This window comes from Schistocerca gregaria, chromosome 3 (genome assembly GCF_023897955.1).
Source record: "Schistocerca gregaria isolate iqSchGreg1 chromosome 3, iqSchGreg1.2, whole genome shotgun sequence".
In the NCBI taxonomy this organism is placed as follows: Eukaryota; Metazoa; Arthropoda; class Insecta; order Orthoptera; family Acrididae; genus Schistocerca; species Schistocerca gregaria.
This window is the reverse complement of record NC_064922.1, coordinates 462,468,620-462,481,959: the sequence shown is the minus strand read 5'-3', so window position 1 is coordinate 462,481,959 and position 13,340 is coordinate 462,468,620.

Here is a 13,340-nt window from a genome sequence, read left to right as displayed (position 1 = left end):
CCACATGATGTTTCGGAAACACCGAATAACACGGCAGAAACTGCTGTTATTTATGCAAATTTAGCAGGGGACTTTCTTATTTTAACTTTCAAGAGCGGCTATCCAGAAAACATAATTCATTAAATTTAATTTTGGAATGCCTTTGGGAATAAACGAATTCATTATTTATTTATTTCAAATAAAAGAGTAATTTAGATCTAGTTTTAAGCCTAACATCTGCGGTACCAGACTGATGAGAGCTTTACCAAAATCTTACCAAGATTGCTCTGGAGGAATCTAACTGCAGCATTCAGTGGGTTATTCTGATCTAATTCCATTAAATCATGCTCGCTTCGGAACTACATGATATGTGCTTGCATACAGAGTCACCACATTTAAGGACTTCCTTGAACTGTTATGAAGATAGGATCTGGGATTATTAAGGTGCTGAACAAAAGTAAAATAATTCCTGAAAGAAAATTATTTATTTACCTCACAGGCTGATGTTTAAATTACAAAAGCAAATAATAGTACCTCGCCCAAAGACCATGTTTTAAGAGAATCGTCACATCCTGACAAATATCGAATTTTTATCAAACATTTTCTAAAACATTAGTTTCTGTTATACATCAGGCGACATTTGACACTACAAGTAACAGTTGTCTGTGAAGCAGACGGAATAGATCGTAGCATCAATAAATACCAAAACACGTAGGTAATAGAATTAATAGTAATAAATTTACCTACACAGCTAGAGAGAAGCCAGGGGGAATTGTTATCCCACTAATAAGCACAGCAGAAAATTTGAAAGAATACAAAAATTATTTATTCCTTTTAAACAACAGTTTCTGTAATATATCTTGACAGTTGAAATAATGTACACGTCCGTGAAGCAGACTGAGGGCGTTATAAACCATATTTATGAACAACAAAATCTCAGGCAATCGAAGGGTCTCGAGAATCCTAACTAGGCAAATACAGTTTCAGCAGACCTTCCAAGCATTTGCTCGACAAATTCTAAAACTTACGCAAAGAGTACAAATTAAATTTACACAGCTAGCGAAGTGACATGCAGTAGGCAGACCCCCGACCGCAACAGAAACGTGAAGGCATGAATTGAGTGCATTTGGCCCACTAGCACACGTAACGTATATACACAGGACATGTGGCCTGTAGTTGAAGAAGTGTCATGATGATCTCTCCATTGGCAAAAGATTCCGGAATAGTCCCACATTCGGATCTCTGGGAGGGGACTGCCGAGGGGGAGGTTACCATGAGAAAAAGATTGAATAATCAACGAAAGGACAATGTTCTACGAGTCGGGGCGTGGAATGTCATAAGCTTGAACAGGGTAGGGAAACTAGAAAATCTGAAAAGGGAAATGCAAAGGCTCAATCTAGATATAGTAGGGGTCAGTGAAGTGAAGTGGAAGGAAGACAAGGATTCCTGGTCAGATGAGTATCGGATAATATCAACATAGCAGTAAATGGTATAACAGGTGTAGGATTCGTTATGAATAGGAAGGTAGGGCAGAGGGTGTGTTACTGTGAACAGTTCAGTGACCGGGTTGTTCTAATCAGAATCGACCGCAGACCAACACCGACAACGCAAGCTGAAGATGAACAGATAGAAAAAGTGTATGAGGATATTGAAAGGGTAATGCAGTATGTAAAGGGGGACGAAAATCTAATAGTCATGGGTGACTGGAATGCAGTTGTAGTGGAAGGAGTAGAAGAAAAGGTTACAGGAGAATATGGGCTTGGGACAAGGAATGCAAGAGGAGAAAGACTAATTGAGTTCTGTAACAAGTTTCAGCTAGTAATAGCGAATACCCTGTTCAAGAATCACAAGAGGAGGAGGTATACTTGGAAAAGGCAAGGAGATACGGGAAGATTTCAATTAGATTACATCATGGTCAGACAAAGATTCCGAAATCAGATACTGAATTGTAAGGCGTACCCAGGAGCAGATATAGACTCAGATCGCAATATAGTTGTGATGAAGAGTAGGCTGAAGTTCAAGACATTAGTCAGGAAGAATCAATACGCTAAGAAGTGGGATACGGAAGTTCTAAGGAATGACGAGATACGTTTGAAGTTCTCTAACGCTATAGATACAGCAATAGGGAATAGCGCAGTAGGCAACACAGTTGAAGAGGAATGGACGTCTCTAAAAAGGGCCATCACAGAAGTTGGGAAGGAAAACATAGGTACAAAGAAGGTAGCTGCGAAGAAACCATGGGTAACAGAAGAAATACTTCAGTTGATTGATGAAAGGAGGAAGTACAAACATGTTCCGGGAAAATGAGGAATACAGAAATACAAGTCGCTCAGGAATGAAATAAATAGGAAGTGCATGGAAGCTAAGACGAAATGGCTGCAGGAAAAATGTGAATACATCGAAAAAGATATGATTGTCGGAAGGACAGACTCAGCATACAGGAAAGTCAAAACAACCTTTGGTGACATTAAAAGAAACGGAGGTAACATTAAGAGTGCAACGGGAATTCCACTGTTAAATGTAGAGGAGAGAGCAGATAGGTGGAAAGAATGCATTGAAAGCCTCTATGAGGGGGAAGATTTGTCTGATGTGATAGAAGAAGACACAGGATTCGATTTAGAAGAGATAGGGGATCCAGTATTAGAATCGGAATTTAAAAGAGCTTTGGAGGACTTACGGTCAAATAAGGCAGAAGGGATAGATAACATTCCATCAGAATTTCTAAAATCATTAGGGGAAGTGGCAACAAAACGACTATTCACGTTGGTGTGTAGAATATATGAGTCTGGCGACATACCATCTGACTTTCGGAAAAGCATCATCCACACAATTCCGAAGACGGCAAGAGCTGACAAGTGCGAGAATTATCGCACAATCAGCTTAACAGCTCATGCATCGAAGCTGCTTACAAGAATAATATACAGAAGAATGGAAAAGAAAATTGAGAATGCGCTAGGTGACGATCAGTTTGGCTTTAGGAAAAGTAAAGGCACGAGAGAGGCATTTCTGACGTTACGGCTAATAATGGAAGCAAGGCTAAAGAAAAATCAAGACACGTTCATAGGATTTGTCGACCTGGAATAAGCGTTCGACAATATAAAATGGTGCAAGCTGTTCAAGATTCTGAAAAAAGTAGGTGTAAGCTATAGGGAGAGACGGGTCATATACAATATGTACAACAACCAAGAGGGAATAATAAGAGTGGACGATCAAGAACGAAGTGCTCGTATTAAGAAGGGAGTAAGACAAGGCTGTAGCCTTTCGCCCCTACTCTTCAATCTGTACATCGAGGAAGCAGTGATGGAAATAAAAGAAAGGTTCAGGAGTGGAATTAAAATACAACGTGAAAGGATATCAATGATACGATTCGCTGATGACATTGCTATCCTGAGTGAAAGTGAAGAAGAATTAAATGATCTGGTGAACGGAATGAACAGTCTAATGAGTACACAGTATGGTTTGAGAGTAAATCGGAGAAAGAGGAAGGTAATGAGAACAGCGAGAAACTTAACATCAGGATTGATGGTCACGAAGTCGATGAAGTTAAGGAATTCTGCTACCTAGGCAGTAAAATAACCAATGACGGACGGAGCAAGGAGGACATCAAAAGCAGACTCGCTAATGGCAAAAAAGGCATTTATGGCCAAGAGAAGTCTGCTAATATCAAATACCGGCCGTAATTTGAGGAAGAAATTTCTGAGGATGTACGTCTGGAGTACAGCATTGTATGGTAGTGAAACATAGACTGTGCGAAAACCGGAACAGAAGAGAATTGAAGCATTTGAGATGTGGTGCTATAGACGAATGTTGAAAATTAGGTGGACTGATAAGGTAAGGAATGAGGAGGTTCTACGCAGAGTCGGAGAGGAAAGGAATATGTGGAAAACACTGATAAGGAGAAGAGACAGGATGATAGGACATCTGCTAAGACATGAAGGAATGACTTCCATGGTACTAGAGGGAGCTGTAGAGGGCAGAAACTGTAGAGGAAGACAGAGATTGGAATACTTCATGCAAATAATTGAGGACGTAGGTTGCAAGTGCTACTCTGAGATGAAGAGGTTAGCACAGGAAAGGAATTCGTGGCGGGCTGCACCAAACCTGTCAGTAGACTGATGACCAAAAAAAAAAAAGAAAAAAATTGCACAATATATATATATGTGTATACTAAGTTACCGCCAGCTGCTTCGGTCGCATAGACTGTATGGCCTGCAGAGATTTTTTCTGTTCTTTTTATTTAATCGAATTTTCATGTTGTTCACAAATTGCAAACCCTTATAAGCTTTCCACGCTAATTAATGGTCTTTGCGGAATGTATTTCTGAACAAAAAGCGATTCTGGTAGCTGGAGTCCATAGTTTTTGTTAATCATGCCTTTTGCGATCTTGTGGAGGTATTTCCATAGCAACTATCATCCCCTAAAAAACACATCCTTATATCTAACCGAGAAGTGAAATACCAGTTTTCACAAATTTAGCTTTAAAGTTTTTTAATATAACGAAATACTTCCTTACGAAATTTCATCTCCTACTGCATTCACTTAGGGATTGAGTTTCCAAAATGAGTGAAACACGTATTTTCTTATTTCTAATCAAGAAATCAAATACCAATTGTCATAGATGTAGCCTTAAAATAATTTAGTAGTTCTTTAGCAATTACTGTTTTTAAAAAAAATTTCACCCACTATTATACGCCTTTAGTGGTTGAATTCTAAAAATACTGGAGCATGTATTTTTTTTCTTTCTGTCTGAGAAAACAAATACCAGTTTTCGTAGTTTTAGCTTCAAAATTCCCTTAGTAGGGGCATACTTTCAAAAAGTTTTTCATCTCCTCATTCACCTCATTCAATCCCTTGTTAAACGATGCCTACGGTATACGATCCACACCCTCTCCAAATTTGAAGTTTCTATCCTTAGCGGTTTGGACTGGGGGATGATGAGTCAGTGACTCATTCTGACCCTATTGCACGCCCTTTAGGGATCAATTTCCAAAAACAGAGATAGACGTATTTTTTTATCTCTAACTGAGAAGCCGAATATCAATTTTCAAATATGTAGCTATTAAAAATGCTTTTGCAATTAAACATTTCAATAAAAATTTTCATCCCCCTTTTCACCACCATAGGCGTTGAATGTCCAAAAACACTGGAACACGTATTTTTTTTATTGGAACCGAGAAGTCAAGTACCAATATTCACAGGTGCAGCTTTAAAAATCCTGTAGTAGTTTTTTAATGATGATATATTTTGGAAAAAAGCTTTCGCTCACTATTTCATACCCATAGGTTTAAATTCCAAAAATACTAAAACATCTATTTCTTTATTTCCGACAGAGAAACGAAATACCAATTTTCGTAGGACTAGCTTCAAAATTGCCTAAATAACGACATTTTTCAAAAAAACCTTTCATCCCTTATCTCACCTCGTTAGGTGTGGGACTTCGAAAAATCCCTTCTTAAGCGACGCTTAGAATGTAAGATCCACACGTCCTCCTAATTACAAATTTTGTGCTTAGCTGTTTGAGCTGGGCGATGACCAGTAAGTCACTCATTACCTTATAATACTGAGAAATCTATAAAATCTCTACAATTGCTCAAGGGAAGTAGGGTGCTCTGCATGGAGTAATTGTATGCTGACTGTTGAGTTCAACTCGCCATAAATTCGTCTAAATGACTATTTGAAGGATTACTTGAATGTAAATTCAGATAACTGTTTTAATGGAAATTAAAAGACAGTCTACACCACACATGCACATTTATTTAAAAATATTGACCGGTTTCAGTCTGTTTTAGATCATCATCAGACTATATTCCAAAGGTTGCAGGCGGAGACGGTGACACGGAGCAGAAACCGTATCTGCGAGACATGAATGTCAACTGAGCAGTTGATCATTGTGGTTTGTGATTTCTGAGCTTCACAAATACGTAATTACGTCATTGTAGATGTCTTGCTTCTCCGGGCAGTTTAACTGAGATTAAAAAAAAATCGGCTAATGACTGTGTAGCAATTAATACTTGTTTTAAATGTATCGCAAAATGTATCCTTTTAACGCCACATTATTCTAGATCCGATACCTTATATCCGTTAATATTTGGTAATCTTGAATTGCTGCAAGTAACTTGAAAGTTGTTGCTAACTTTCCATGTGACTTCAATTTGTTAGAGGTTAATTCCTATCAGGAAATCGGACTCTGTGAATGATGCTACGAAAAACTCCGCGATCAGGACCTGAGTACCACGTGATGCTGACCAGTCGCCATGTCTTACTCTGCAAAAGTCTTCATTCCTAAGCGCTATGGAGAGGCATAGGATCAGCAGACCACTCTCCCAGCTATTGGCAGCTTTCCGAGTCTTGAAGACGCTACTTCTGACTCCAATACATCCTCAGTTCCCTCATGAGGCTGAGACCACCCTGCTCCCTTCCTCTTATCCCGAAAAACTCCTTAGTTGTACCGGAAATTGAACTCGGACACTACGCGTACCAGCCAGTTATAACAAACACTAATCTACTTTTTAAATTGTGTATTTCTCATTTTTCTTTTTTTTTTTTTTTTTTGAATCACACTAGTTCATTTCATCAGTATATAAGCTCCAAGGCATCTCCCATATCATAGAAATTCCCATATAATGTCTCGGTCGGTATGTCCATATCATTTATCACTGCTTTATGGGGAGCATTAATTAGATAAAAGTTTTCGTACAAACTTCTAGCTACAATATGCAGCCCATATTCTCCATTTGGCATCTTCTTTGGAACTCTGTTTCTGCGTACAATTGCTACATTATTGTGCATTTCCTAAAAAAAAATGGTTCAAATGGCTCTGAGCACTATAGGACTTAACTTCTGAGGTCATCAGTCCCCTAGAACTTAGAACTACTTAAACCTAACTAACCTGAGGACACCACACACATCAATGCCCGAGGCAGGATTCGAAGCTGCATTTACTATTTCTGTACAAAAAACCGTACTGTATTCAGCACTTGAGATTGATTGGGGTCTAAAGAGGAGGACACCTCTGAAGAAGTATCCTTGTGCTGATAAGCCTGATACCGATATAAATATGCAAATCTTAGTGTAACAGTCTCCTGCCTATGTTTGGTAACCGAGTGATAGTAATTTGCTGTAAATGAGTTAATTATTTCATTACCATCTAACTAACGAGGGGACAATGTCTTCTGCTAAGGGATAAGCCACAGTGCGATATATCTTGTCTCTTTTTCCAGTGACTTTCCACATCGTCTTCGACAGCTTCAACAGCTTTTAGCATTGGTCATTGTAATGATATTAATCAGTTGCGTACGAATGTAATAATTGCGAAAATCACACACTGTTTTACTGTTCCTTTTTGTGCAGCACCAAAAAGAGTTCATGCTCGCTACAGGCTCTACTTAGGAACAGAAATATTTGAGCATTATGAGTAACTGTGTGTCCACTCTAATCTGCCTTTATCATAACAGTGTTGAACAAGTCAGTTCCACTATGAGATGGTGCGCTGGAATAACAAGAAAAATCATTAATTAAGAGCACCTCAAAACAGTGTTGAACAAGTCAGTTCCACTGTAATATGGTGCGCTGGAATATCCAGAAAAATCATTAGCTAAGAGTACCTCTGAGAGTCTCACTAAGTGTAACTTAAAAATTCTTTACTAAGGTAACATCGTAAGACGCCAAAAATGTGTTCAACGCAGTCTCTCGCAGTCACTTATTATGAAAAATAGTGTTTTAACAAGCTCACTCTTCAATGTTGGCATCAATTAATGACATTTACTTTTGTTACTCCCAGTGATGAACAATGAATTTCTGTATTTGCGTTAATTGAGTTGAATAATTATGAAAGTCCTGTCAGTCGAAAAATTTAATGCTGTCTATTATAATCAGTGTAATCTATGCTGAATTTTTCTACAGTTGCTTGATGCCTGAGTGTGTTCCTCGGTGTAACCTTTACTACATCATTGTGAGACTTTTCAACGGCGAATTATTGGAGCGACTTTATATCTCTTTTGTATTAACGGTAGCCGTCCAGTTTCTGGAGCTCTTTACATCAATATAACGCAACTCTCGTCGACTTACCGTAAAATCTTAAAAGCTCGGCAATATCGAGATTTTGTATTCAGCTGGACATGATATTTATTGGATACCAACGAAAGGTTATACATTAAAGAAGAAAATGACAGCAATCTGTGGTTTTTCAAAGATGTCGAATAAGTCATAGTGAAGTGCACTGAGGTATGAATAGGAATTTGGATTGAAGAGGGAGGTGTGCTAGGGTAGAACGTGCACTTGTGCAATGGCACTGTGTCAGAGATGCATAGTCGTTAATACACCTGCCTAGCTTACAGGAGACTCGGGTTGAAGTCCAGGCCAGATTTTCGTTCGTTCGTTTGTTCGTCACTTCAGTCTGCATACGTCATTCATAAATATTTGGTTTGTTCTGGATACATTTTAAAAATTTATTAACGAACATTAGTCATGCTGTGGACAAGTGGACAGATCACGAAGCTTGAGTGACCAGTGCCATTAGCTCATACTGAATGTATTAAACATTTTTGAATTGACACATTTGTAATCTCTTATACTTCACATGTTTCCGGAAGCTTGTGGGACTTGTCCACAATTTCGTAAGTGTTAGGAAGCACTAAAAGACGTCATCACATGAAATCTGTGTAGTATGCTAAGTAAAAATTATTGTTTTATGAAACACTTTAATAAAAATGCAAACATATTTCAATAGCAATAATTCACATATCTTGAAGAGATCGATATTTGGTAGTAATAAATAGGGAATTCCTGTGAAGTTTTAAGTTATTAGCAAAAGAGTGCTAAATTCACGTTTTCAGCTATTTAGGTTAATATCTCACATGGTGGCCAGGCCTAGGAATTATTAGAAAGACAGAGTGAAGTGGGAGAGGAGGGATATATCTGCTTGTAGTGGGAGCACCCCTTCAGTGCAAGAAGGGTCTACGTGTCACTGTACAACAGAAAGAGATTTAAAGGGTTGGCTTAGCTCTTTCAGTTATGAGGAAAATCTAAATACAGAGTGATTACAAATGATTCACATAGTTTTGACATCTTATAGTTGAAAATATATAATTCTCTTCCACTTATACTAATAACCAATCGAAAGGGTATGTATTAAAGTTTGTTTATGTCACTGGAAATTCCATTCGGACTCATCGGGTGGCAGAGTGATAACAGTTTGCAAAATTAGGACTAATCAACGGCAAGCATTTTGTGTGTTGCAATATGAGAAGACAGAATCCCTCACTACCGTGCGGCACGCGTTCAGAAGACCGTATAACGTGTAGCCACCAACCCCCCAAAGCATTCTGCGATGGCATCAACAGTTCAAGGACACAGGTTGCCTCTGTACAGGAAAAAGCTCCGAGCAACAACCTATCGCGGCGGAAACAGAGGAGAGCGTCCGAGATGTGCTCTTTCATAACCCAAACAAACCCACACGTCGCGCAAGTCGCGTAATGGGCGTTTCTCAGCCAGCTGTGTGGAAGATTCTGTTGAAACGATTACGTCAGAAACCGTATCGCATACTACAACGTTTACCGCCAAACGACTGCACCATCTAACGGGAATTTTGTGAACGTTCCAGGAAGCAATGGAAGATGACGAATTTCTCGGCTGACTCGTGTTCAGTGAAGTGAATCGCCACGTCAGTATATGGGGCACAAAAAATCCCAGTGTTATCGTGGAGACTGAAACAGATTCTCCTGATGTAAATGGCTTCTGTGCTGTGTAATGTAAGCAACGCTTACGGGCTGTACATTTTTCCTGGGAAAACTGTGACAGGTACGACGTAGCTATGCATGTTACAAGACCGTGTTTTTCCGAGACATTTAGATGAAAACCCACTCTACGTGTCCCAACAATACGGAAATCCACCTCATTGGCGTAGAGAAGTGCGTCGCTGTCTGAACAATGGACTTCCAAACATATGGGCTGGGTCATGTGCTCAGGATGATTTGTCACTCGTCAGGTGGCCCCAAAGGTCTCCCGACCTTAGGGATTGTGATTTCTTTGGCTTTACGTGAAATACAATGTGTACGTACCATCTGTTCTGACAACACTGGCTGAAATCGAGGATCGCATCATTGCTGCCCTGGCGAACATTGACAGGGACATGTATAGGTTGAGATTGACTATCGCATAGATGTGTGGATGTGTGTAGTGTAACATGAGGAGAGCACATAGAACATTTGTAATGATATGTAAGAAAGTTGAAAATGTGATTTTTAATACAATGCATCAACCACTATTTAGTATGTAATACCTTGTGAAATACATTCATCCAAAAATACGATGAATCATGTGTAATCACCGATTACACTTAGAAGGATAAACCGAAAAATCTTTTTAATAATGATATTGGCAAGCAAAGAAAATGTGTTACAAATTCAATCGCCACTTTAATGGAAATATATATGGCTAACCGGGTGTCACAGGTTGCAAAAGTTGTTTTGCTTGTTATGCTTTCTGTTTTCCCAAGAAAAAGGTTCTTGGGGTTATTCAGGTTTTGACGAGTTAAACAATTTATACAAAGCTCAGAAAATGCATTAAGAAATGTAAAATCAGATTATTTGTCTGGAATAACTTACACCGTTCGAAAAAAAAACAAGGAATGAATCATTTTAAGTAAACAATTCTGGAACAGAATAAAGGAGCACAATGAAAACTTGAAAGGAATCAAGGAAATTCTTTCGCAAATGGTAAAGGTAGTGTGCTTTTTTGGTAAATAAGAAATTGCGTTTCGAGGGCATGATGAGTCAGAAAGATCTTTAAAAAGAAAAAATTACATTGAGATGTTGAAGGAAGTAGGAGATTGTGATGTAGACTTAACACTTGCTCAATTCGACGTTTCTTTCAGAGTTGTCCAGTGATAAGCTTCTTGGCGTTATTTATGCTTTATTGGAAGTGATTACAAACTAAATAAGGCAGAAATTCCTGAGACTTATTTTGTTGGAATTATTGTGGATGAGGCAGCAGATTTTACAACGAAACCACAATCTTCTTCATACTTATGTATGTGATATAAACCGAAACTATTGAATAAAGATTTCTGTGTTTCATACACGACGGTTCGATAGAACAGTAAGTTCTTTACCATGATATCTTAATAGATGAGTTTGAAATCTCAATAGAATTTAATTGAGAAAGAAATGCTGGTGTCACAGACATAAAATGCGGCAGCTGTAATGCAAGGGGAGCACAGAGGTCTTCAGATGAGGGAAAGAGCGAAATGCTTACAGGATGTATGTGTGCATTGCTATGCACATGGACTGAATGTATTTTTATCGCAAGTTGTGAGCTTTATTAATTAGTGCAAACCTTTTTTACTTCACGTTCTGGTTTTCTTATCTTCCTTGCTACATCTACAAAGCGAATGGCAGTAATCGACTCTGAAATACTCAAGAGATTTCGAAAATTAGAAGAAGGAATTATGGTAAGAGACTATTATAAACTGTGTACACATACAAACAAGATATAGAAAACTTGCTAAATTCAGCTGTCGAAAATACAGGTAGCTGGGATCCAGAAAGAGTATATGATTCTCAAGGTCTTCTTTCAACAATAAGAGGGTTTGATTTGAACTTTTTCCTTCACGTGTTCTATTGCATATATCCTCAGGCTAACATCTTCTTTCATCTACTCTAAAAGAAGGCTCCTGTATTGAGTTCTGGCATAAACAAGTTGACAAATTTTCATTGTTTCTTATAAAATTCAGAGATATTTATGAGTATATCTATGTATAAAGTATCTGGTGTCTGTGGTAAGACTAGGTCTAATAAAAGACTTAGAGACGATACTGACATCTTGAATCGTGACCATCACTGACTCTCAATGTAGGTAACCTGCACTAGCCCTAGCACATACAAGAATCAAGACCGCAGTTCAGTGCAAAGGGGATCAGACTACTCACACTAAAAAGAAACAATCTACTTCTTGTGGAATATGACATTTTAAAAATGATTGCTCCCAAATCAGGCACAGTAAAACACTTTACAGACAGGCCTCTATGTCGTCCTCTGCCATATGACGTCATTTTGACGCAGTATGTGGTGCAGTCAAAGAGAAATTGACATCTCTAATAAAAGCAATCACAGAACAGCCAAACGTACGTGCAAGAAAGGTAATTGCAAAGAAACCTTGTGTAACAGGAGAGGAGGTGCTTCAGTTGATTGATGAACAAAGGTAGAACAAAAATGGTCAAGAAAAGAGTACAGTAGTATAAGCCAGTTAGGAACGAAATAAATAGGAAATGCATGGAAGCGAAAGCGAAATGGCTGCAGGAAAAATGTGAAGAAGTCGAAAATGAATTGATCTTCGGAAGGATAGATTCAGCATATAGAAAAATCAAAACAACCTTGGTGAAATTAAAGACAAAGGCGTTAACATTAACATTGCAAGGCGAAATACATTGCGAAGCGTAGAGGACAGAGCTGATAAGTGGAAAAACATTACTGGAAGTCACTGCGATGAGGAGGTACTGCTTGATGATGTGAAGCTGTTATGGAAGATGAGATGTTCAGATGTATGTGAAATCTTATGGGACTTAACTGCTAAGGTCATCAGTCCCTAAGCTTACACACTACTTGACCTAAATTATCCTAAGGCCAAACACACACACACATGCCCGAGGGAGGACTCGAACCTCCGCCGGGATGTTATGAAAGACCTAGGGGATTTAGTATTAGAGTCAAAGCATTGCAGAGTTTTGGAATGCTTATAGTGAAATAAACGGGAAGGCACGGGTAACATACCTCCGGAATTCCTGGAATCATTGAGGGAAAGGGCTACCATAATATAATTCAAATAGGTATGTACAATCTATGAGACTGGAGACATACCACAGACTTTCGGACAAATATTGCACGTTCATTTACAACCAGCAATACTCAATAACTGAGATACAAATAACTTGGAAATGATGTATCTTCTTCTGTTATGCTGAGTAATGTACGTCTTCTTCTTCTTCTTTTCTGGCGCTACAGCTATGAGTGACCGAGGCCTTGTTGAACAACTGCTTCTTCCAACCGCCTCTCAACTTTGCCACCTTTCTCTGGTTCTATACTCCTGACCTTCTCAGATATACGTCTCTACTTCATCCAGCCACTGCAATTTTGTCTCCCTACTGCGCGGCTATCCTCTGGCTTTACAGACAGCACCTTTCCTTTGGCACTCGGTGTTCTTCCATTCTCTGCACGTGCCCCAACCATTGTAAACTTCGTGGCTTTACATCTGTGCCCTTACATCTATGGCGACAGCTGGATTTTTATACAATTTAGCATAGGTCTTAATTTTCCAGGTACTATTTTCACATAATGCCCCACACATCTTGCACAGCGTTCCGATTC